The sequence below is a fragment of the Manacus vitellinus genome, unplaced genomic scaffold, assembly GCF_001715985.3.
Source record: "Manacus vitellinus isolate BGI_N305 unplaced genomic scaffold, ASM171598v3 scaffold_2_pilon, whole genome shotgun sequence".
In the NCBI taxonomy this organism is placed as follows: Eukaryota; Metazoa; Chordata; class Aves; order Passeriformes; family Pipridae; genus Manacus; species Manacus vitellinus.
The window spans coordinates 17,651,686-17,677,198 of NW_021940208.1; the positions used below are offsets into that span (position 1 = coordinate 17,651,686).

The window sequence follows — 25,513 nt, forward strand, 5'->3', positions numbered from 1 at the left end:
GTTACAATCAGTTCTGAAAGCCTTCATTTTTCTCTTGTTCCTTGTTAAAAATACTTCAAGCTATATCTATAATAAGCTACATTAAAGGAACGCCATTTCATTGCAAAGTTTAAATACTTAACAGCCTTAGTATTCGGCCTCATGCACCCTGCTGAATTTTTGCACAGGACCGTGGCCACCCTGTGTATGCAGGACATGCAGCTCAGGAAATGAATCAGGGTTGTGTATCGAATTAGATTATTTATAGGTTGGTATATGTGTTTGCTCTAGGAGTTATGCAAAGAACAAGACAGACAACTACAGGAAGAGAGCGATGGGCATGTGGTTAAGGCAGTTGAATGCCACACAGGAACACTCAGTTCTGCCTTTGCCATCAGCTTCTGTGAGCAAGGAGCAAGTCAGACCAAGCACCTTGGCAGATGGCCACCAACCTTGTCTTCCTCATTTTCTGGGAGTCCAAACCGTAACACCTTGGGCCTTTCACACAGAAATGTAAAACAGATGATGATAATGGAAGGTTTGGCTCTTGAGGGAGAAATGGAGCCGGAGGCAAAAGGTTAAAAGACAGGAGAACCCAATTAATATCATTGACTTTACTACTGACTGAACAAGTGGCTCAATTTTCTCCTTGGTCAAACAGGACAGTGATGCTTTTCTGTTGTTCTGAGAATATGCAAAAATTCATCAAATACTGTGAAGATCTTAGCTTACAGTGCTTACAGAAGCACTGTAACAAACCAACAAAACAAAAAAGGTTTTTCTCATTCTCTATATACTGAGAAAGTTCTGATCTTTTAATACGTTATCACATATTGCTACGTATTTGCCTTTTAAAAAATACACAAAATAAATACTAAGATGCATAGAGATGAAACAGATCTGTTTTCCTTCTCGAACTCTTTTAATGTGATTTTGCAAAGTCCTTTCCTGCTTCTACCAGGGCTATAACTTTAGTACTTGGTGAAACTGCAACATGGTCATACGGAATACACAGGGAACAGCACTCAGTGTAATCAAAAGATATTCACTGGCTCACAAAAAAAATAAAAATATCCTCACTCTCAGCTGTATGTCATGTAATCACAGCCACAGAAATAGAAAAGCAACAGGAGATCTAGTAAAAGTTAATGCCTTTTCCTACTTATTTTATTGATCTGCATTAGAGTATCACCATATTGAAAGCTTTCAGTACTAGTAGGCTGCTAAGTTTGCAAAATAAAATAGATATACCCTGTGTCCGCCAAGGAAAAAACAAATCTACCCACATCTTGAAAAAAGTTCTGAATAGTTTCAACAGTTAATCTGACTTAAAAATCTGAGTTAAGAGAAATACCACAGTGACCGAAAACACAGGTGATGATCTCCATTTTAGGTAGGAAGACGGTAAATGTAAAAATATAACAGCAATCAGAACAATCATGAGATATTGGCACATGACGGAACAGAAATATTTTAACAATGTCTGACAACATCCCAAGCACACAGCTTCTGAATGCTACTAAAGTGATGTGCATAAGACTCAAAGACAATACAGTTTTTTGGATAATTTTCATCAATCAGAAGCAGGTAGACAGGGGAAGGAAATAGAAATTTAGGTTCAGGCCTACAATCAGATCTTCAGAGTAGGAGCTTGCAGTCATCCAGGAGTCTCATCAACTCAGTCAGGCCCCACAGCTATCAAGGTCCATTTGAACAAATCCAGTGGCAGGATTAGGGTCTAAATATCTAAACAGAAAGAGAATGAAATCAGGTAACACTGTGCACAGGTCTAATTAAAGAGACACCAAACTAGTCACAGAAAAATAATCTGAGTGCCTAGACCATGACAAGATCTACATTTTTACCACAAAATGCTGCAGCTACAGGAAAGGCTACAGTGATATCTTACAACAAGAGGCTTATACAGCATTAATTGGTCACAGTGTATTTCCCTTCAGGCAAACATGAGTACCTGCAGTGTGTTTGCTCACCTCCTGCGTGCTGCTGCTTTTTCATAGTTATATATGATTTGTTTTATTATTTTTCATAAAAGAGAGTAGTCTAAAATCAATAGAGGTAATGCATTTATCTTCATCAATTAATTTCCAGACACATAGATTTTCAGCCTCTTAGAAACGTGGTGGTAAAAACTAACATGAGATAATCTCTCCATATTTTAAAACACTGTAGAACTGAGAGAAAGTAACAATATTTCTATAGAAAGTGTCATTGTTATGCCTATCTGAAGGTTGTGAGAAGTTCTAGCTTGGCAGTGTTTCTCCCTAATGTTCCAACAAAACCCCATGGTAGCATGCATCTAGTATCATATAACTGCCAATGAAAAAATATACTGTTTCCAAAAATGCCTCCTTTATAATGAGGTTTGCCTACTGAAATATAGACTTTAGTACAACAGGAGGGTGTGACAGCAGCAGCAAAGACACTACAGGAACACCAGGTTTATGGTGCAACAAGCACACAGACTCAGAGGCTGCACTGCGGAGCATCGTGTCATCCAAACTTCAACACCAGCTCTTTTCATCCACCTCAGGAAAGGGTTCATGCTTTCTCTCTAGCTATGACCTTCCCACGGGTATCTGTCAGCTCAGGAGGGTGTAACAGCCAATTCATTGTGCCTGTAAATGTTGCTGCACCTTGTATCTTCACTGGTACAACCTCTTTGAGACAGCCGGACCAAAGACAGAATGAGGTCCAGGAGTATGATACCATTCTTCCCGTTACTGTAGTAGAGTTATGCCTTCAGAGACCAGCATGTAACCAGATAAATCAGTATGAACACACTTTCTACACAATAAAAATGTTCAAGACTATCAACTATCTCTGATTACTTTTGTATCTCCTACAGGATGGCTTAAGATGCAGCAAGATCCTTTGTATAAAATAAATTAATAAGTGTAAAAATTATCTCAAGATACATGAGGATATGAACATGTGAAATTCAATGAGACATTGGTTTGCCTGTAGCACTGATGGAGAGGTAAGGACTCAGACTGCTATTATTTCTAATGGACATTTAGAGCCCTTTTTGCCAAGACGAGAAACTGACTTTACTTAGACTACTTATACATAAGGAAATTCATGGATATGCAAGGTAGATGAGATTTCCAAAATTTGTGAAGAAAGGTAATGGTTTTGTCTTCTTAGGGTCAGTAGTGCTGGCTCAGGATACATATCAAAATCTTTATTTCCATTTTAATGTTGAATTCCCACTTCCATACCACATGCCTGTCCGAAACTGGTACATGGAAAAGCACCTATAACACTGCACTAATGGTGTCAGATTTTGGTTATTTTATCTCAAAAGAGTTACAGATTCAAACCTGGCTGTTGCTCTGTAAACATACAATGGCTGGGGAGCTGAGCATGCAAGCAGGGCACGTTTGCTCACAAATTTATGATTTCACAAATTTTTAGCAGGCAAAGGGTCATTTACTGTCTTACCTGGCTATCACTACTCTTTCTCTGAATAACTTGAAACTGTTGATGGGCTATTAATATCAAATTCCTTCCCAGAGTTACATTTCTGAGGAAAGGCAATTTTTTAATGTCTCTTCCCTGAGCATACTACAAGTGTTAACTTTATAATCTGGACACCTAACTACTAGATGCCTAAGACAACCTTTCTTCTTGCTCTTGCAAAAATGCATTAACACTTTAAATTTCCACACCTGGTGGAAATGTATCTATTATAAAAATAACAAGAAAGAAAATAAAAAGCTCTTTGATTTTTTTTTCAGATTATGCCTCCTTGATACTAAAGTTGCCTCATCTCTGGTTTAAGTTAGAAATACCTAGAAGCAATTCTAATTCATATCTGTTTGCTACCATGCCCATATGACTACATGCCAGTGGAAAATTAGCCAAGAGCAGATGTTACTTCCTCTGTCCTTTCTCCAGTATCCTTTCTCAACCTGTGAGTTCTGGGACATGCTGAAGGGGGAAACAAAAGGTGACTGTGGCTGATATGGAACCTGACTATAAAAGCTTCAAGTAAACTGAAAGCTTCCTCGTCTTGGGGAGAATTCTTACATCATCAGGCAGTATCAGGATGAGGAACAGAATCAATTACCTATTACTGAAGTACTACAGAGTATAGTTACTAGAAGACTTAACTTAATAATTTAATTGTAAAGAAATTACTGTATCCAGTGTTCACTATTACTGTAAACCAAATGAAAAGATCAGTGGCTTCCCAGCAAATGCAAACCACATCTTTTCATTCTAGGTACCCCACCATGACATTGCAAATCAAACTCAACAATTAACGTCCAGCCCTTTGTGGCAGGTAGGGAAATATTCTAAGCAATATTATGTGGGAAGCAATTGTAGGAGTGAAGAACTTAATAATAAATAATACAATTATATTTGAGGACAGATCTATACAGTTTCCATATGAATGACTTAATTGGTGGTGGCACTCACAAAGCTGCATAGCCACACCATCATCCTGCCTATTGCGTAGACATATAACTCTAGCATCACCTTAGATGCCAAATATACTCCAAATCCCAAGATTCATATTCATAATTTGCAGATACTTTCAGTGCAACATTTTCAAGATGGTATTTTTCTTAACTCTTTCAAACAATCAGGTTAATCATCATCATCACGTTTTGATTCAGTAACATTTTTTCTCTCTGCCTTTGAGAGACACAGCCTAATATTGCATGCATTCACTCAGAAAACTGCTGCAAAGACCCTTTTCCTAGTTGATCACTTAGAGAACACATAAGTCTCCACAGCTCTCTCTGGCTACTTCTGCAACATCTGTTACTTGTCTTCAGCTTCAAGGCCCATCCTTGCTTCTCACCATCACACCTATTGCTCCTGAATCACTGTCAGGAAGACAGCTGTGGTTTGCTCCCATTTGAAGCTGGGACAATTTTCATGAAACATAAAGCTTAAAAGACCATTAGATCATACCGTCTAATTTGATTTTTATTTTGTGTTTGGCTAACACATTTTCAAAACCCTCCACTTTTTACTGGTAAAAAAATAAAACTCAGAGATGCTTCTTGCATCAGGAGTCCAGTTTCCAGCTCCTCTCTCACCCACACGTTGTATTTTCACACAAATTTCTTGTGCCTTTTTCTGTTTTATACCTTACACTTTATGGTAACTCCCTTAAATATTTGAAAACACATTGCATTGCTGTTGTTCAAAGCTTTCTCTGAAATTCAGCTTACTAACATGACCCTACAGCCCATATGAGCAAAACGCGTGATAAGCAGTTATACACATATCACGTATTTTTAAGTGTCTAAAGTAATGAAGAGTGAGATGTAGGAGACGTATCCTACTATACAGTAAGTGGAGAGGCTCCGGTTGAGAGTGATTTGGTTGCAAGAACTCCTGAAACATTCCAAACTGTTCCCTGAAGGAGTCCCTGTATAAGCTGTGGAAATAGCCTAGGCAGATCAGTCTTTTGATTTAGGTATCTGACTTGGATCTCTAAAGTATGAATGTTCCCCCTAACTACTAGCATTTCCCTTCTCATCTATATTTTATATATTTTATTATTATATTTATTAGTGTGTATTTTCTATTTTCAACTGTATTATATTTACATTGCCAGCACTTAAAACTGCAGATAATCTTTTCAGCCTTTGTCTGTGTGGTGCCTAAAATCATAGGAACTAATAATTTACAATTACACAAACCAATATTTTATTAAACAGTACCTGGTCATATAATTATCACAATATTACACACACACATACCTGGTATATGATGCACAGCTATGTGCATCAACTTCAACTCTGGTATTTCCTAAATTCCTCAATCCTATAACAAAGAGCTGGATTGCATTCATGGCTGGTACCAGCTATTTTCTCCCCAGTGTGAATCATGGGCAAATCTTCAAGACAATTCCACACAGCAAATGAAGAGAAGGGAGAATCAGAGCGATGGGAAGGTATAGGGGGATCCAGAACACATACCGAATTTTTGGCAGAAAAAGCAGAGTGCAGGAAACAAACTATGGAAACCCTTGTCATGTGTATGACAGATGTCATAAGCTATTTTCTGAAATAATTGATGAGAAAATGGTAAAATGTAGGACTGCTAAAAGCAAAAGTAAGAAATGGAAGGAATCCCTTCATACATGTGGAAGAGTTCATGCTCCACAATGTACGCTTCTCCCTGTCAAACTTAGTGAACTTGAAATCTACCCTATTAAAAAAGAGATTTCAGTAATATAAAAAGGTCCCTAAAGCCCAAAATTATGAAGCAAAACCCACTGACATACCTTACATGCTAAGAAATTCTCAGGGTCTCCAAAAACATGCTTATTGCTGGGAAAAGGATAATAAAACATTATGAAAAAACAATGAACTTCAAGAAATCAGTTGAATAATCAAATAGGAGTCCTACACAAATTTAGAAATCTTATCCTAACACAAACAATAAGCAAAAGCCATACTAGGCATCATGTAAAAAAGAAACAGAATAGAACAACTACTACTGATGATAACCTAGTTCTTGCTCCAGATCTAATGATCTAGATAACAGAAAAGTTCTTTCAAAGCCTGAAGTAGTAGAAGAATGTATCCTGAAGCAAGCAAACAAAAAAATGAGGACACATGCAATCGTAGATCAAAACCTGACCAAAATCTAAACAGGGCAAAATACTGGATTAAATGATTGATTTCATTATAACAGATTTCTTTAATAGCAAATAGTTAACTACAAAGTGTATTTAAAAAATGTGTTTGGTCCTATGCTATGGTACAGTGGTAGGATTGCCCCTGTTTAATGGAAGTTGTTCATTAGGTCAGTTATGCCATAGTAGGAAAGTACACCAGTTGCTTCGGCCTCAGGAAGGAACCAGGGCCCACTTCAGCAGTTTAGTGAAAGTCTCTGCTCAACACCACACTACAATCAAAATAAGAATAATAAAACAGGTAGCTTAAACAATGGAAGAGAATTAGAAGAAAGCCAGCATAATAGGATTATAAAAATCAATGCTCTGACCTTACCAGAAAAAGAAAATCCCATATGAGGTACAGGTCACCCCTTCTCCAAAAGGGTACTAAAAAACTGGATAGGGTTCAAATGTGGACAATAATAAACATGGAAAATTCCTAGGAAGAGAAATTAGGAAGTTTAAAATCTAGAGTCTTATGCATGAACACGTAAAATAATAATTGCTGTAAAGAGGTCAGATCAGACATTTCTATGCTTGCTATCTTACAACACAAGAAAACAACACAAAGAAACATCCAAAGTATGGAAAATTCAAAACTGTAAGAAGAAATGTTTTTTCACATCATCTGTAATCCATTCATATTGATTGTCAAGGAAATTCAGTTATTAATCTAAATACAATGTCGCTATCGATGATATCAAACCAGTTACTACATAAAGAAATCAGGAAGCAACTTATTTGGAGTTAATATCAACTGAAGCATTAGATGTATTTACTAGTGAAACAGGAAACTATATTATGGTTTAAACAAATATAGTAATCCCTGTGTAAAAATATCAATTAAAGAAAAAGAATAGCAACGTGATTTCATTATTAAAATTTTATTCACGTTACAGTAATGTTTCCTACAGTTTGCATTAAATGTTATAATAGCTCATTAACAACAGTATAGTCATAACTAGAAGATTTTGAAACAACTGAAGTTTGGGCACATTAAGCTTTTATGGAAGCAATAAAGGCAAATACATGAAAAAATGAAAAACAGCACGACTATAAACTCATTTTCTCCTTCACTGCAGGTTCTACCTAAAATGCAATTTTCCCTGATTTACAATCACAGCCAGCTTCTTAGAAGTTTGTCTATCCTTCAAAGACATGACACTGAAGTTTTCCATTTACCACTTTTTTAAAGAATTATTTTAACAAGCATTCTCATTACAGATCTTGCTAACAAGCAGCCAAAACGTGACTACTTACTGATCACCCAGTAACAAGGTAGCTAGAATTAGCTTAAGCACTAAATCCTTAGTATGCCACCACTCTACTGCCTGGTTATCTTGATTAGATCATCCTGGTTTAGTTTGAAACGCATATTGTCACTGCACATACTAAAATCCACACTGCCCTGTTGTATTAGTCATTACAAAAACACACAGAAAATTATAATTTTTTCTCAAAGAGCAGTGAGTCCTAATTTTACTAGGATAGGCATGGTAAAAACAAAAGAGAGTGTAAGGATCTGGCTTCATATATTTTATTTGATTTTTCCCATTGTATCTGAGAAGGTGAAGAGAATATTATATTTTCTGAAGGTGGTGGAACAGGAGAGGCTGCCAGCAATGTCAACGGGAGGTTGGCACTTCCTGGGCCTAGGGTAGGTAAACAGGGCAGAAGTAAATGGCTAAAGCATCACGCAGTACAGTAGAAGGTATAAATGAAGACTCAAAACATCAATAATATAGAGAATACAGAACCAGAAAGACTGCCTGGGAACTCTCTTGGACAGAGAGCACACAGCTTGTACTAGGACACAAGAAACTGGGAAATTTGAAGAGCTACGTGAACTTCACATAGTGATACTCAAATGTAGACATGGGTACTGGTTCTGGCAGAGAAGGGAATTTCAGTCAATGTGCAGCTATGAGTCTAAGAAGACCTTGCTGCCTGCAATGACAGAAAAACTGCCTGAAATAAAAGCAAGCTAACGGGTTGCACAAAGGCAACATAAAATTTCTGAACCCAAAAGGCAACATACCTTTCCATCTATGTTCTGAATGCAGCAGGTCATTCACCAACAGGATATTGGAACATAAAATTATTCTCCTTGTGTAACTTACTCTGTTTTGCTGTTTTCACAGACTGCATATTTGAGTGAATGAACTGTTACATGGCAGATTTCCCTTTCAGTTGCATAGCTTTTGCCCGCAATCATTTTAATAACACGCTTTCTAAAATAAAAGGAACATTTTCTTTTCTAAAGATATTATATGCTTGATAGGACATTTTGAATGCACATAACTTGAAATATACTTCACTGTATGTTTACCTGCAAAGTTGCCCCATGCTTTTTTTTCCCCATTTTAAGTGAACAGTGGGTAATAGCAATAAACTAAATTCATGGGGGAGAAGGTGTAAACTAACTTCATTTAGGTGTGAAGGAACTTCTTGTTAAGGGCAATTCTTTGTTCACACCAACAGTATCAAAGCTATTTATTTGGTAATAAAAGTTTCTGGACTGAAACAGACATTTCTGAAGTTGTTGATGATTAATGTACAGTTTAACAGAGCCATTAGTTTGTGACAGGCACTATAGAAGCCAAGTGTCAGATAATATATCAGCTTCTGCTCCACTTTAATTCAATGGTCAGAATTCTTATTTTTAACATCTTGTTTTAAATATTATACTGTAAAGAGTTCAGCAGGAGACACAGTAGTTGGAGTGAAAGTAGAATACCTGCCTTGTAGCGTTAATATCATGTAGGCATTAAATGGGATGTATTTTAATATTAGCCAAGGCACGTTTCTGAACACGAACACTTGCCACAATGCACTGTATAACCACTAAAGGACGATTTAAGTTTATGCTACATACGCGCGGAGGAAAACCGACACGAAGCCAGCGCGGAGCGGGCGCGACCCCCGCCCCAGGCACCAGCCGGGGCGGCGGGCAAAGGTCCCTCGTCCGCGGTCCCGGCCCGGGCCCGGCCGGTTGCGGGCGGCTGCTTGCTCCCCGGGGCCGCCGGGAGGGAAGGAGGAGGGAAGAGGGAGGGAGGAAGAAGCCGCCGGGTCCTAATGCCGCCGAGCTCGGGCAGGAGCCTCCCGCCCGCTGCTGCCGCGGCCCTGGCGGGCCGGAGGCACCGAAGCGACGCCCTGACCATCCCCAGGGAGAGTTCTCCGGCCGCGCTGGCTCGATCAGTGATCTCATGGAGAAACCCCTGAACGTGCAAAACCTCCACGTGCTCGGAGACTGGCAGAGCTGAGCACAGCCACGGGTGAAAACGGCACCCCAGGAGAAAAGCATTGAAGGATTCGACAGAAAAAGGAAGAGGTACCGGCAGCCCCTGACATCGACGCACCTCTGTGCTTGTAAGAAATCCTGATTTTGTTCCTCAAAACTCAGCGCCTAAACTTTGCCTTGGAGCTGCTCATCTTCATCACACAGTACAGGAACAGAAAAAAACGCTCTGAAACAGGTAGGAAAGTGAGAGAGTAGGACTAAAACTGCACATGCTGTAGCAGACACAAGCAAGATTCCAGGATCTCCCTAGCGAACCAAGAAAGGCTCTTGACAAGCCAAAGATTCAGAACAGAGAAGACTGCAAGAAGTACAGTCTGCTGAGGCAGCTTTTACACTTGTGCATGTGGAATGTACCAGCATGTCTGCTTTCTGCCTTGCTCTTGCTACTTAGGTTTATTACAAGCAAATACAGCTATATAAGAGGCAGAGATATCACCCTCTGCACCCACACTCCATCCTCTCAAACACATCAGCCTGGCCAGAGCAGTAATTTCTGAGGTATTTTCACTTTGCTACCTCCTTCCTCTCCTTGCCTATACTTCGACATCACTTGAAGATTAAACAGTAGGATTGTTACATCTTTATACATTTTATACCATTTTAGTGAGACACTTAAGTGACCTGAGATGACTTTATCTCGAATGCTAGAATTAGAAACAGGATTGAAATGGTTGCTTTTATTACCTTCCAGTGCTTCCTGTGGAAATTGTGATCAATTTTGTTAATAGTTGTGTATAGTTTTATTAATGTGCTTACAGTCTTAAAGCCTAAACCTGACAAGGGATGGGACAGAAAAGCTCCACGTCAGTGAAAATAATTAGGTGAGCAATCACAACCTCCTCCTGAAAATTAAAGGGACATAAACAGAAAAAGTTGCACCCAATGTACAGCCATGAGTAGTGTTAAGTGAAAAATTTATATTAAAGAGTGGTCTTCCCATGAATGTATCTGTTCACTGTGGCATAAACTCCTCCACTACATACCATGTATAGTAGAACAAGACCATTCTTTAAAAGCCAGAATACCTGACTTGTGATATGTTGTATCTATCCTGTCACAGCAATGTCTTACTCTTATCAAAACTATGGTTCTGTCACATAGAGAACAAAAATTCTGCAGCCATGCACATATTTTCAATATATGAATCAATTCAAGCTTAGAGTTAATATTATATGACACATGAAAAACCCCCAACTGTCCTAATGATTCAAAACAATATCAGAAAAATTTTACTTCATGTACTTTTCAAAACTTTTCCTCTCATCTCACTGCTGTGAGTGTGCATCTCTTTCCCTATTACAGATACTAAAGAACCTTCTTGCAACATTCTGGTGTGAAGCTTCTGTGATGTAAGTGATAATTTATCTGATGTTATCGATAGGTAAATCTGGTTTGTCTTTCACACAATTATAGAACAATGAAAAATTAAATTCGTAAGAAAGCTAAAATTCAAGGAGAACTAAGATAACCATGGGTCAAATGGTTCAATCTAATACTAATTAGTGTTTTTACAATGTGGAGAGCACTAGATCTATGCTATCGACTTCCCAAATAGAACAATTTCTGAATCTGTCTAAATACTTAAAAAATACACAGGTGGCAATGCAAATCAGCTACTTCTATAGTCTCTCATCAAATAGTCCAGAAATGAATACACTGAAATTGTGCCACTTTATTAAAAAAAAATAAAAATCACTATTTTTCAGTTCCACTTTATGCTCACATGACAGATGTAGCTTACAAACTCAGCAAGTTGTGTGAAAAAGAGCAATCAGACATGGTAAAGCAGAGCTTTTTGAAAGAATGTATATTGAGTAATTGCTAGCACACATGTCCAAAGTGCACAAAACTTCTCAAGGATTCAAATGGGCATAAGAGCATCTTCCACACTTTTATGTGTGATGGCATCAAGTTTCACTGTGGGCTGCAATAGTGAGGACATGCCTTGAGGCTGGCATATTCATTTAACATATGAGTCATTCAGTGTGGAAACAACATAAATATCCACAAACTAATGAATTGTGAAAGAACTATAACATTTTTCCCCTCAGGCTTGCACCTACTAAAGTGTCACAAATTAAGTCAATATCACAGAAGTGATTCAGCAAAAGAGAAATTAAGCAGTAAACAGCAGTCAACTCTTTTACAAGTCAATCACTTAACTGTTTTTACTTGAAAGAATACCAGTCAGTAATCTTACGAAAAATCAACAGAAAAAGACACTACAGACTTGACTTTATAAATACTGCAACTAAGGTAAGATACCTCTATGACATGGAAGTTGCAACCTAGGTTTTTCTCTTCATTGATATCATCCTTCAGAATTTGAGGGATTTAAAATTAAGAAGATATAATTCCCTTTCCCCCCCCTAGATGTTGGTTTAAAATGTAGAAAGATAAAATAACTAACCAAACACTTGCCGTGCAATGAATCTGAGTGAAAGATTAGCCTGGCAAAAAAAAAAAAAAAGAAAAAAAAAGTTGTAAGCAGCCTAACTTCCTCATCCCAAGTTACTATATTAGCCCAAAGAATTACAACAGTTTAAAAACCACTTATAAATACATAGAAACAGGTATCTAAGCTTATATTCATATATCTAACATGCATATTTGTACAGTGCAGCTAAAGGAACCTAGTATGCCCTAAAATTACAGTTGCTGATTTGTGTTTTGCATTTTGGCACTGGAACGAGTAAACAGCACTTTGAGGGCCAGATTTTATCTCCCTCCCATCTAGAAAGTAAAAATGAAAAGCTGAGAGTTACAGAAAGGGATATTAAATAGAAGTCACTATTAGTCACCTTCCATACCCATCTAATTTCAAATAAGGAGACTGCTTACATTGATCTTTTCGGGTCTAACTTACACACTTATATCAGACCTTTGGAGTCTGGCACAGACCTCTTAGAAGCTCACCCACCAGGCATCCCCTGTACTTCCTCTCCCAGTATCTTAGTGAGGATACTTTGTTTCAATTAACACTGCCTTAGGCACCTGTTATGATGCATGTCCACACTGTGCAACTGAGCACAGTACAGCTGGACTCTGTCAGCTTAGCTGGTACTCTGCCCCCCCGAGGATACACTACTGTTTTCCTGCTCTCATCCTGTGCCCATGGGAAGTATCCGTGTTGGCACAAGGATGCATCTGAGCTCCTTATCCTTGCCTCTGAACAGGGCTAAGGCCTCTGGCAGGCACGCACTGGACCAAATGCTGTTACCAGTCTCAGACATTAACCACCACCCCTCTGACCAACACACTCCATCCGATTAATGCCTAATCTGCTTGTGAATCAACTCCTGAGCCACCGTAGCTTTCTGCATGGCATGAGAAAATTAAAGAGTTCTTAAAGTTTGTCAAAACCCCAGTGTCACTGGCAGTAGCACTGCTGGAACAGCTATATCAGCTATGAAACTAGTTCATTAGAAGAGCACTCAACGCCTGTGCTGCTCATTACTACATACCATATACATATCCAGCACCTCGAAATACCCTTACAAAGAAGCTTTAAGAACTGCCAGCTGCTACCAGATCAGTTCCACTGCAATATCAACCACCAGTGGGATTCAAAGAGTAGGAAGAAAAAGAGGCATAAATTCTTTGTGGATTTCAACAAGTCAATATATACACAGGTATGAATATACTTGGCTCTGGTGAAAACAAGAATTTTTCTGTAAAGAATTGTTTGCCTAAGTTATTTCAAATACTAAATTAAAAGGAATCACTTCTACTATAGTACAGTTACAGTAGCACTTTTGCTGGTGTTTCTATTTGCATTTTCTAATTGTGTACATTATTTAAACACTGTGAAACTTCCAACGAAGTAGTATCAGTATAGTAATTTAGCATGCTGCCATTATATGTTTTTTAACCTATATGAGGATTAAAAGTTTCCAGTTATGATTAGTTTGTCAATAATTACGTGTTTCATATCTCCTGCAAAATTGGATGCAATGCCTGTTAGAACAGTTACATGTGTAGTGGTGAAATATGCCACCAGGGGTTAGTTATAACATACTCTGAGTGAAAAAAGAAAAAGCTGGGTTTTTTAAAATAACAGTTCAAAAATATTCAGTTCTAAATATTCAGAGAAACAGGCTCACAAACAGTGAGCCATAAATGGCCACTAACTGCCTCTCTAAAATAACTTACTTTTCTAAAAAGATACTTTCACTGTTTTTATATGCAAGAAGTCACTGCTAAGTAAAGTTGTTGTACGCTGCTTCAGAATTTAAAATACTGCATGATATAGAGCAATCCTTCTTCTTTTCACATTTTAGAACAAAAATTCATCACACAAATCTTCAGAGAGATACACAAACACATTTTATTGAAAATTATCGAGTAGTGTTTAATAAATTACACGCAAATTCTTACCAGAATGCCACTGCTTTTGAAGATGCCGTGTCCATTGTTATCCTTAAGATATCCATTCATATTCATCATTAGCACTCTTCTTGCTTCGCACTCTAGCTTTGGAACGGATTTCTGACAAGCAACCCACACCTACCAAAATGGTTTCTAGAAACCAAATTATATAGCTGTAAGACACGCAAAACCAAACAGCAATTTGCCAACCACTGCAAGTGCAATGCAAACATAGTCAATATAAAATTAATTCTGAAATGTTCATCGTATTATGCCGGACACTAACATAACCACAGTTGTAACATTATACTTTTATATCACCAGTTCACCTATAGAAAAACTGCAAGAGCAAAATTCCTTTTACCCCATGAAATCTCATATACCTCATCTCATTAAGGGTGGTCATTTGCCTATAAATTATTTTAATAAAAGAGCAAAATAAAGGAACATTATTCTTAATCATTGTTAAGGTCCTCTAAGGACTAATGAAAATTGAAGTTTCATTATGCTGGATAGTGTATATACACAGAACAGCAAAAGGTCCCTGAGCATATTAAAAACAACAGTCCAAACAGGGGGAAAAGTTCACACAGAGCACAAACAGCAGCACCATAGTAAATGTAACAATGGTTCTAGTTTTTCGGTGGCTTTTGCTTGTAAACAAAATAGGAGATACAGGGTAAGGTGGGCAGATTGGGTGAGGGGAAGCATACATAGTAAGCAGGAATGAAGCAGAAGTAAAGAGGAAGAATGGACAGCAAGAGGGTGGAAGAAACAGTCAATAAGCATAGGATAGACAGCACCTAATTAAAGCTAGTGAATGTTCTCTGAATGATCAAAGGTCGCTGGGCTTTTGGCTCTTTCTGTTCCTGTGAGTTAGTCTCTGACAAGGTCCTTTCTTTACTGCTCCCAGGCTTAGAGCAGAGGGCTATACTGATTTTCAGACTTTTCCCCATCACAATCCCCTCCCCACCTTTCGACATGGGATCAAAGATCTTTCCTGTAGCTTTAAAAAAGAGATCATCTGAATCTGCTCAACAATATCTTTATAGAACAAGTACATGCAGATCAGCCTTATTCACATGTGGTCCGAGTTCTGATATTCTGACTTCAACCTTTCTAATTCTTTCTTAGGTAACGCATGCTGGATAAGATTCATTTACACAGCAGGAAAGTGAGGCAAGACACTGATCTGTAAAACAGTAGTTGAAAGTTGATAGGATTACGTAAAACATTGTGTTCCACACTGAATTACAGAGAGTTTTTAGGATTTGGGTTGGGGACAGCTGCTCCATAGACTCTGGTGCACGCAGCCAGATGAAAATATTCTAACCTTCACAGTCAACTGTGCTTGTTCTAGTATTAATTGAACAGATTAGGCTTACATCAGAAAGGAAGATGCAGTATTTTCATTGTCAAAACACTCACCGTTTATATCTTCTAGCATAAATGGAGGTAAGTCAGTGTAAAGAGCAAGTTTGCCCACAAAGGCAAATCAAGTCTATGAAACCGAAGCGGTGTAAATTTTTATGGGGCTGTATGGATAAGGGCAAATAAACTAGAAGGAAGTCACTTTCATCTGGTATAAGGTCTCCAATACAAATAGTTTATACAGGCATAGCAACTGCAACATAATTAAAAACAATTTCTGGAACTGGGCCACCTCTCCTAGGTTGTTTCCTTCTATGCGGAAATATGCTCCCAGTATATACAGTTTTATATTGATACAGCTCTATTCATACTACAGTGAAAGGAGGCTGATACTTTAATTATGCCAGTACAGATAAAGTAGAAAAATATCTGATAGAGAACTTAGTGTCTCACGTATAGTCCATTTACCTCTTGCAAGATAGCAACAATATTCCTAGTGCAGGCGAAGCTTTGGAGTACTAATTCTTAACTTAAAAAATAATCCCTCCTGTGTAATTCCCAGAACATCACCAATCTTTGAAATGTTAATGGAATTACTAGAGACAAATCAGACTTTGAATTTCTGCCAGATTCAGGAGTTCAGCTGACAAGTTTTCTGTGTGCCACTCAGGTGTCACCATTCTTTTCATAATTCCTTTTTTTTTTTTTTGTAAATGAACTGTTTTTTTTCAGCAACAATGCTATGGTAATTTTGAATCTTTGTAAAAACACTGGTAAAAGCAAAGTGTGTGTTTTGGCTTGAAAAATACACATAAAAGCAATTACTAGTCCTCTGCCAGACTACAGCTTCGGAAATTACCTCTGACTTGCCAATGACAATAACAGGCAAGTAGTCATCCAGCGAAATCCCTTTAGTTCAGGTGTACAAAATTACTTCCACCAACATCTATACTTTATTTGGTTGTTTGAAACAGCATCTGCAAATTCAGGCTGTGCTGTTAAAAACAAGTCATCTTTTTTGCTTCTAAAGGAACAAACTTCTCCAAGTATTCCTTAAATGAGAAAAAAAGAAACAAAAAAAAAATGTTTTAACAAGTGTGTTCTCCTTGGGACACTGTGAATGGTAACTCCCAGACAACTGAGCTGAGGCACCAGAATCACCTGATAGAACAAGAATGCATTTTCCTCCTTAGTTATGACTTGTTTTAAAACAGCTTCCAAACCAGACTTAAGATAAATGCATACATGCATTGTTTTTGTCTCCCTATCTCCATCTCCCCCGAAAATAAGATCCCTGCTCTTAGGAATCTTTAACTGAAACTGTAACTTCCCTATCAAAAGTGAACTGTATTGACCATAACCTAGCTAGCACACAGAATGTACCGGTAGGTAATTAGTTATTAAAAAAAAGTAACTTTTTTTTTTTATAGCTTAAACTTGGGCTCATCTTACAGATGGATCTGTGTTGCAAACTGAGGTTACTTTAAAGTTCATGTTTTTTTGTTTGCTAGTTGCTCAATCTCAGTAAGAACAAAAAAAAAAGGAAAATAAAAATCAACAATACAATACTTATAATAGTAGCATCCTGTCATAAATTAATAGGAAGGATGTACTTATATAGAAAATCTCGTTAAATAAACATGATCTCTCTCTTTAGAAAAATTATCTCATTGCAAATAATTAACAGAGCACTTTAAAGACCTGCCAATAAATGTAGTCCATTACATACAGAAATTGGAATTTCTCAATGGTATGAAATTCTGTAACAAATTAATCTAAAATACTTGTTACATACAGAAAGTATTGTGAAGAATGCAATACTGTAAGTTATTACTTATAAATCAACTTCTCTGCTCTTTTTGACCCATGAAGAATTTTCTAACGTTGGAATGGGATAGAACAGAACAGAAATTTAAAAATTCCCATCAGGGGAAAACTGAGGAAAATCGTTCTTTTTCCTGGAGATTCCAAACATTTTTTCCCCCAAAAGGATCTCTCAGCCAAGATCCTTTTTCCAAATCTTCAGAGATCCTCTTTTTTTTGTTACTACGGTGAGATTAAGCTTGGATATGTACTCTGCTGAATAAAACATGCTTAGGAAATTCACTCCACATAGCACTTGCCTCTGGCCCTGTATTGTGCCCCAAGAGGTATAAGTATTTATTCATTACCCTTTATGTGTGAAGCAGATAAACAAGGTTGGAGGGTGGAAACATATACAACTGATGTCTCCAGGACTAAATGATACAGTAGGAAGTTAGTCCACAGCAAGTTGCAATGAAAGACAATGTCTCTAAAAATGGAGTAGAGAAAAAAAACAGTTGCAGAAACAGGTAAGACTCTAAAGTAAACACTCTCATATGGTGTTTGGAAGCAGAAGGCTCTGCCAAAACAGACATTGCTTAAAGAATAATCATCATCATCTTCACCAATGAGCTAGAGAGTAAATCAATTCCAGAAGTAGTCATGAAAACAATGGGTAGATATGAGCAAAAAGGTAAGTCTCCAACCAGAGTCTTTAACTTAACCAAAGCAGAGGGCACTTCACCCATCTGCAAGGTGAAATACTTAGTCCCTTAATTTAATACTGGCTTAAAATGAACCACTGTCCTTTCAAAGTATCTGGAGTCTCAAACCCAGGTCTCTAAATGACTGCTGTATTCACAGTGCTGCAGAAACTGAAATTCAAGTCACTGACTATCCCTCGCTGATGTACAGATTTGGACTCTCCATTTGATAACAAGGACAGTATTTCTATCCTGTAAGATGGTATTCCATAACACACATAATAACTCATTCCATAGTATGATAATGAAGCTAATCTTCACACACTACACAGGCTTCATCACCTCTTCTTGGTGAACATGTCAGGAATGAGATATCCTCTCTTGGAAGACCCTGGAACTCCCAGAGCTGTATTGCAGACAAGGAAAAGGAGTCTCCTCCTTCACAAATGTAACCAACCAGCTCAATATGACAACACTAAAATAGTGGGATTGAAGAGGACAATATTTAAGCTGGATATTGATGGCCAGGATAATAAATTTCTGGGCCTGCTCTCAAAAGAATGTCATGATGCTGGGAACCAAAACCAGCATAGCATGTTGGGTGCTGCCAACAGTCCTGTCGTTGTTAAGCCCTAAGGTAACCTATACCTCAGCTTGCACAGCCAATGAGTCCTCTCTCAGACATTCTCGGAACACAAGTCCCAAGAACAAGTTAAGATACATCTTTCTCAGGGGGCAGGAAGCTAGCTGTGTTCCAAGGAGGAATGGAATGGAACTAGGATAATCCATAAAACTAATCCATCAATGTGTTAGCCACAAAGAGAGGTCTGAGCTTATGTATTGCACAGATACTTCTATTCTAAAGTGCTAATGGTGTATACTTACCTACAGTGATAGGAACTGTCTCTTAAAATATGTCACTTCTCTAAGATTGAATGTGCTGTCTGCTATGTGAGTTTTTTTTTAATTATAAAAAGCATTTAAGTAACTGTTGCTCAGATTTTCTATAACTTTACAAATTCAAGAGGTGCAGAAATTTGCCCCCAATCCTTTAGTATCTCCCACAGTAAGAATGACAAGGATTACTGATTTCTATAGAGTGGAAAAAAAAAAAACAACCTGTATTTTTCATCACCATGAACATGCAACTTATTACAAGCATGTGATACTTCCTCCACTTAAATAGAAAGCTACTATAAAACCAGTTGTATTTTAATAGTTTTGTTTACCCAATTGCTTGGCAGGAACAGTTGCTTACTTTCTTAAACCAGATGATCTACTTCAGATGCACCTGTTTCTCTCACATTCTATATTGCCTATAGAACTGAACATAGCAAATCCAAAAATCTATCTCATTGATGTTAATGGTTCATTGAAGTTAAATGTCTAAAAAGGTAATACATGTATTTCTTTGATTTGTTGTAATCTTTTATCTTAAAATACTCTCCATTTTTATTCTTGACCTTGATCTCAAAATTCTGATCTTTTATAGTATCTTTCTGATTTTGAAGAAGGTAAGGAAGTAAGTCTATAGTTGAAACTGGGTAAGTCTTAAAAACAAATCCCCAGATCTTTAATGTTTTCTCTTTGAAACACGATCACATAGAAGAAGAACTTTTTGGTTTTAACTAGGAAAATTTATTGCTCTTTCTCTAACAGTTACAGAACAGTTTTCCACTTTTTCCTCCTCCCCCAAAAACAGAGAGTGAAGGAGGACCCTGGATGATTAACTAGGACAAGTTACTGGAGACAGCCATAGCAGTTCCTGTTGCCATTGTTTCTCTCCATGTTTCCTGTCTCTGTTACTGAGGTAGCAGTACCTGCTACACCACTGTACTTTGCAAGTTCCGGGTGACTTTAAAGCTCTAGGTTACAAACTATACTGAGCTGTCACAACACAAACCACTGAGCTACCCCGTCCCTGTACTTGGAGAAAGTAGGGACCAGCTGGAGCAGGAAACAAACCAAATTAATCCCATGATCTGAACAGAACCCCTAACACTTACTCTCCAATATAAAAGCTGTTACTTCTAAATTATGCACGCATTACCAAAAGACTGGGAACTCTGTCTTTACAAAATGGAAATTGTAGTAGTTAAACTAGCTACACACTCATAGCTATGTGTTGGAAACAAAATAAAAATGTGGTTGGAATTAGCACTAGACATTCATGTTCTGTGTCAGTGTAGAAGTACTCTTTGGGAACAGTACTGCTGAAATGTTAGATAACTATATAATGCTCAAACTGCAGTTAACAAATCCTCTCACAAATAGAGGCATATCTATTTTAAATTAAATGTTAAATGGAAAGTATTTATAATTTAAGTTGCACCCTTTGCTACTTAATTATCATAACTTTGAAAAGAAGAAACCTTTAATTTCCTCCTCCAAAGAAGTTATTTACCTGAACTGTAGCTCGGGAGTCCCCAGTAGTCTCTTCTTAGATTCTCATCCCACTGAATGTCAAAGACTTAGCATTTCAAGGATGGGATTTCAACATCAGTTATTGACAACTTAACTTGGTCTCACTAAAGATAAACCAACCTTTATTCCCACTCAGGTCAGCTCAGCTCACTGATTTCACAGAAAACACATCTAGAAAGCAGAGCTGAATACTTTCAGAAATTCCACCCATCAGACAAAAAAGGAAAAAAACAACCAACAAACAGAAATTGACATAAAATATTTAAGACTTGTTGATGCATGATAAATCAATATTTTTGTGTATTTGTGTGCATTACAAGTAACTGAAACTACTTAACAGCTTGCTGAAATAATATAATCTCAAATACTTTACCTTCTTACTCTTCAGGTCCAGGAATCCTGATCTATGAAGAAAACCCAGTTTTGTCCATGTACCAGAGGTGAAACAATAACAGTTCTGCTGAAAGAGTTAAAAAAAATACCCTTGCTGCTCTCAATATCCGTATTATAGACATTGAAAGCATTATTATGAATAACACTGAACTTGGTTTCTGTTTTGCTCTTGTCCTACTTTGGGTTCTGTGGAATGGTGTTCAATAAAAGTTTGACTTCATGTACAGCCAGAACCCCTTCTCACCAACAGGAAAGCCTAATAAGCTTCAGAATATATATGGTTGTTCAACTACATTAAAAATAAAGTCAAAGCCCTCAGTTTTTATAACTCTGTAGCATTTATAAAAAAGCATTTTAAAATTGTACCTTGTGGGCATTATTCATAGCATTCATATTGTAAAATAAGACCAGAAAATTTAAGCATTATCTCCGGAATAAATTCAGTTTTGTGAATTCTGTGGTTTGTGTTTTATTGAAATGCATTTCAACTTTTAGAAGTTCACTGAAGCAAAAGCCTCCTTTTCATTACTGCTGTTCCTGTTTGGAGTATGTTAACAGTTCAAAAGTTTTTCTTAACTAGTTTCTGATTTTTAATTATCCACTACATTTATAAAGCATATCTTTGCGTTTTCTTTAAGTATAAGGGGACTAAACTAAAGGCTTACACTAAAGAAGTGATGTTCCTTCCATGTCACTAAAGTTCTTAGCATCAGGAAGGAGGCACTGATAAGAAGTTAAGTATGTGCACAAAAACATACAGAGCAGGAGCCTTGGTTTCTAGACCCCAAGGACATCATAGTATTAAATTTGAAAAATCAAGTACTTTTAATTCTGTAGGATTTTTAGAAAGACAAATGGTATTGTTAAGGCTTCTGTGTCTACAAAGATGCAAGTGATCCAGTAATTTAGCAACAAGGTAGACAGGTATCATGAAAAGATTCTATATTTGTGCACCACTGAAAAGGGTGATGAACTGTACCCTGCCATTCTGATATGAAGCATTTGTTTGTTTGGCTTTTTTCCAAATTATCACTTGTTTGGCTGTTGGTTAAAATACCAAACTCGTAGTGAGTTCTCTTGGTGAGAGAATCCTCATCTTTTTTGTGTGAGAGAACACAAAAAAAAATCAAGTACCTGTTTAAATATTCACAGTATTCTATTAATCTACTTCTAATATTTCTTATTGAATGTACATTGCATAGAATTCCCATGCAGAACATGACCATAAACCAATTTCTGCTGTGAAGTCATTAATGTTATAAAAATAACTGGCTGTCTTGAAAAAAAATAAATACGATGTACTATAACCATTTGTCTAAAATTAAATTCTGATCCAATGTTACAATGCCCAGATTTAAGGATCTATTTTAGGAAAAAAAAAATTACTGGCACAAAATTCAAAAGCTGATTTTTTTAAATAGAAAAATTTCCAAGTTGTGAAAACCTGTCTGTGACTTCCTTTTTACTTCCTCTGAATGATTTGAGACCTAATAACTAACATTTAGATCCAACAACTCCTGGCTTAGCAAAATACTGAATTCATATAATAAACACATAAGAAAATTATGAAAAAGCTTTCAGCAAAAGGGAATTGTGTCATTAAGATCATCATATTCTCCATCAACAGCTACTCCAGAGATAATAAGTGGTGCTAAAATTATTTTCCAGACAAAAATTTCCCTCCATGCATCTCCTAAGTATGTGTGCTACTGCATATGCCTTTCCATTTCAAGATACTTCACGTGTCAAATGACCAACACAAAGGGTCTGACAGGACACTGCATATATGCCAATTAGAATGAAATGCCAGCATACCAAACCCAAATAAGGATAATTTAAGAAAACTTACCTGAACTTGAGGAAGCACCTCTTAGCTGCATCGGTGCTAATTCCCAAATGAAGACTCTTCCTTGCAAATAAGTGAGCTTTCTTCAGATCATTATTCTGTGGCACAGGCTCCTCCAAATGGCAGAATGAATGTATTGCCATTATTGAAAATTTACAGATAATCTGAAGAAATTGAACTGAAAGCGAGAAATACAGCAGCTTTATTTTCTGTAAACTTACTGAAAATAATTTAGTTGGTTTTCAAGAACTTGTTGCTTATCAATAGCATTTAAAACCACATGAAGGGTATGTATATGCAGTGACTGATGAAATATAAAGGAATTAAGGAAAACAGATGGACCATTCATTTGAGCAGAAAGACTCAGATAAAGAACTTCCATTTAATGCTACTGCAGAGCACCATTTCAATAAATTTTAGGGCTGTCTCATACATTATATACTTCTTCTCTGCAAAGAAGTTTTCATAAGGGTATCTATAATGATACATGTATTTTTGCAGAATGTTTACTTGTAATATAGAATTATATTACAAGTAGTTCAAGTTATTCCTTCCAGTTTTAATTATTTTATAACTACAAATACTGAATGACATCTACCAGTGTTATGCTTATATAGCCAGCTTTAGAAGGCTGCCCTCGAGTTCCTCACAACTTTCTCCCATTTTACAGAATGTATGCAGCATTTTACTTTGGATGCTTATTTGAGGACAAGATGAATCACATCTAAGACAGATTTTAGAGGCATAATTGGATGAGCATCTATTCTGGTAAAATGCCAGTTCAAACAGAGATGACCCTCATGGTGCTTGTTCTCGTCCTTGTGCCATGACCACATTTGTGTGGATGCATCTGCTGGTGGAACCACCCACTACACCATATTGAGGAACTGACTTGGGTTAAAAATTGCTGCTTGCCATAGGCTCCTCAGGATCAATATTCTGACTCAAGTCACTGCATGACAGCACAAATGACTGTGCTAATACAATTGCAGGGAAAGGGAGCAAACAACACCACATTAGCTAATTGCAGCTACAACTGCCAGTGCTTGTAGGGCCACACCAAAACTGCTTGGGTTACAGTTTCCTGCCAGAGGCCATACACTGCCAGTTTAAGGTGGGATGAACTACATGCGGTGTGTGAGCATACGGATACATGGGTGCATCTGTGTCTTTTCCACTAACAACAGAAGCAACTTAGATCATCGTTTAGATTGCTAATCACAGGAGAGATTTCTGCTGTTTAACATGTCTGCTTAAGTTAGGTCGGACCTTTTCTAACTTTTGAATCCACCATCTGATTTCAAAGTTTGTCAAAGACAAAAGTTGAAAAGTCATTTACATTTTAATAAGAATTCAGAATTCCAAGTACTGGGCAGGTGGACAGAGAAGACCAACACAGAAACTGACCAAAGTGAAGTACAGACTGGAGCATATGCCCATGCTCTTAGGGAACAAGTACCTAGATAAGAGACACACCTTACAACTACCCCAGCTGCAGCTGGTATTTTTCATTCCCTCTAAGATACAACTACATGGGAAGCTAGTGGCTGTTGGATCTTGTGCTCACAGAACTACTTGATTATCCATGCAGAATTCAAACCTACTTAAGTGGCATTAAAATAAGAGTCCTTGGTCTGCAAATTCCAGTTCTGCTCCTTGTGCTCAGTTTAAAAGTACATTACGTGCAACACTTGATAGCTTCTGGTCCTCTGGCACAGCATCTCATCCTAACGAGATGCATTCTTCTTAGCAGATCAGCCACTTCATCATTTAGAAGGACTAAATGAATGAACAGCATCAAGTCCTTACGACTTAGGAGTCTTCAGCACTTTATTCTAGCATTTAGTCTTTTGATTCTCTAATCCCATAATCACATAATTTACCATCGATATTATTTGAAAAGAATAAAATGTATATGACATCTCTGTGGTGAAGAGTAGCATAAAGAAATAACTCCACTTCTTCCTAGCACCTCTTATTCCTTTTAATTGTTTTCTGTACTCCCTGAGAGTCCAAGAGACACGTCAAGTCCTTCAAACAATGCTTGCAATGTTACCATCCTCCTTGTATTTTTAAATAAAAGCATACAACCAAATGTTTCCCTGAAATACACTGCTACCAATAAGACATGACAACCACATCCTGTTACTGACATTAATTTACATATTTGGAAGTGTTAAAATGTTACATAAAAACATTTCTGATCACACGCACGTGAATGTGATTGGCCCTTTACTCACCTATATCCAAGCAGTAATTTTGAGATTTCCTCTCTTATCACCAATTTCTCACTTAAGAGTAAATAATTAACAACACTAAATGAGAACAGTTAAAGAGGTATCAATGGAAACAAATTTTATCCAAAACCAGGAAGGAAATTCATATGAATTCCCTGCACATGAGAAGGATCATACTATTGTTAATCAAAATACAACTTCTTAAATAAAAATACTGTCCATCTTAATATTCAATTAACATTTGTTGTTTATTAAACTCAATCAGTTGCATCTCAACATCTATGTATATTCAGAATCTACACAGTATACTCTAACAGTGGTGGTGTTTGTTGGGTATTTTTTGGGGTGGTGGTGGGTTAGGAATTTTTTTTTTTTAAATATAAGAATGCCCTTTCACACTCAGAGTCCTTGGTTTGGAAAGTC

The 25,513-nt window shown here is 37.2% G+C and overlaps 2 long non-coding RNA genes across 7 annotated transcripts in view; one reads left to right on the top strand and one right to left on the bottom strand.

Annotated features, from left to right (window-relative positions):
• Positions 1-882: 882 nt before the first annotated feature.
• The window catches only part of LOC108639445, a 33,144-nt gene continuing 8,513 nt past the window's right edge, over positions 883-25,513 (bottom strand). For 3 of the 6 annotated variants that reach the window (XR_001920503.2, XR_001920502.2, XR_001920499.2), the window contains 6 exons: positions 22,857-23,031; positions 20,988-21,074; positions 14,322-14,465; positions 6,978-7,082; positions 6,248-6,293; positions 883-1,725 (listed from right to left, as the gene is read on the bottom strand). This is a non-coding gene — a long non-coding RNA (uncharacterized LOC108639445). Of the gene's footprint in view, positions 1,726-2,468; positions 5,858-6,247; positions 6,294-6,977; positions 7,083-14,321; positions 14,466-20,987; positions 21,075-22,856; positions 23,032-25,513 lie in introns of those variants that run through there. The other 3 variants (XR_001920501.2, XR_001920505.2, XR_001920504.2) reach the window with 3 other exon arrangements.
• On the top strand, positions 9,738-21,854 carry LOC108639446. The gene is made up of 3 exons (XR_001920506.1): positions 9,738-10,119; positions 11,247-11,293; positions 21,003-21,854. It is a non-coding gene; the product is annotated as an uncharacterized LOC108639446 (long non-coding RNA).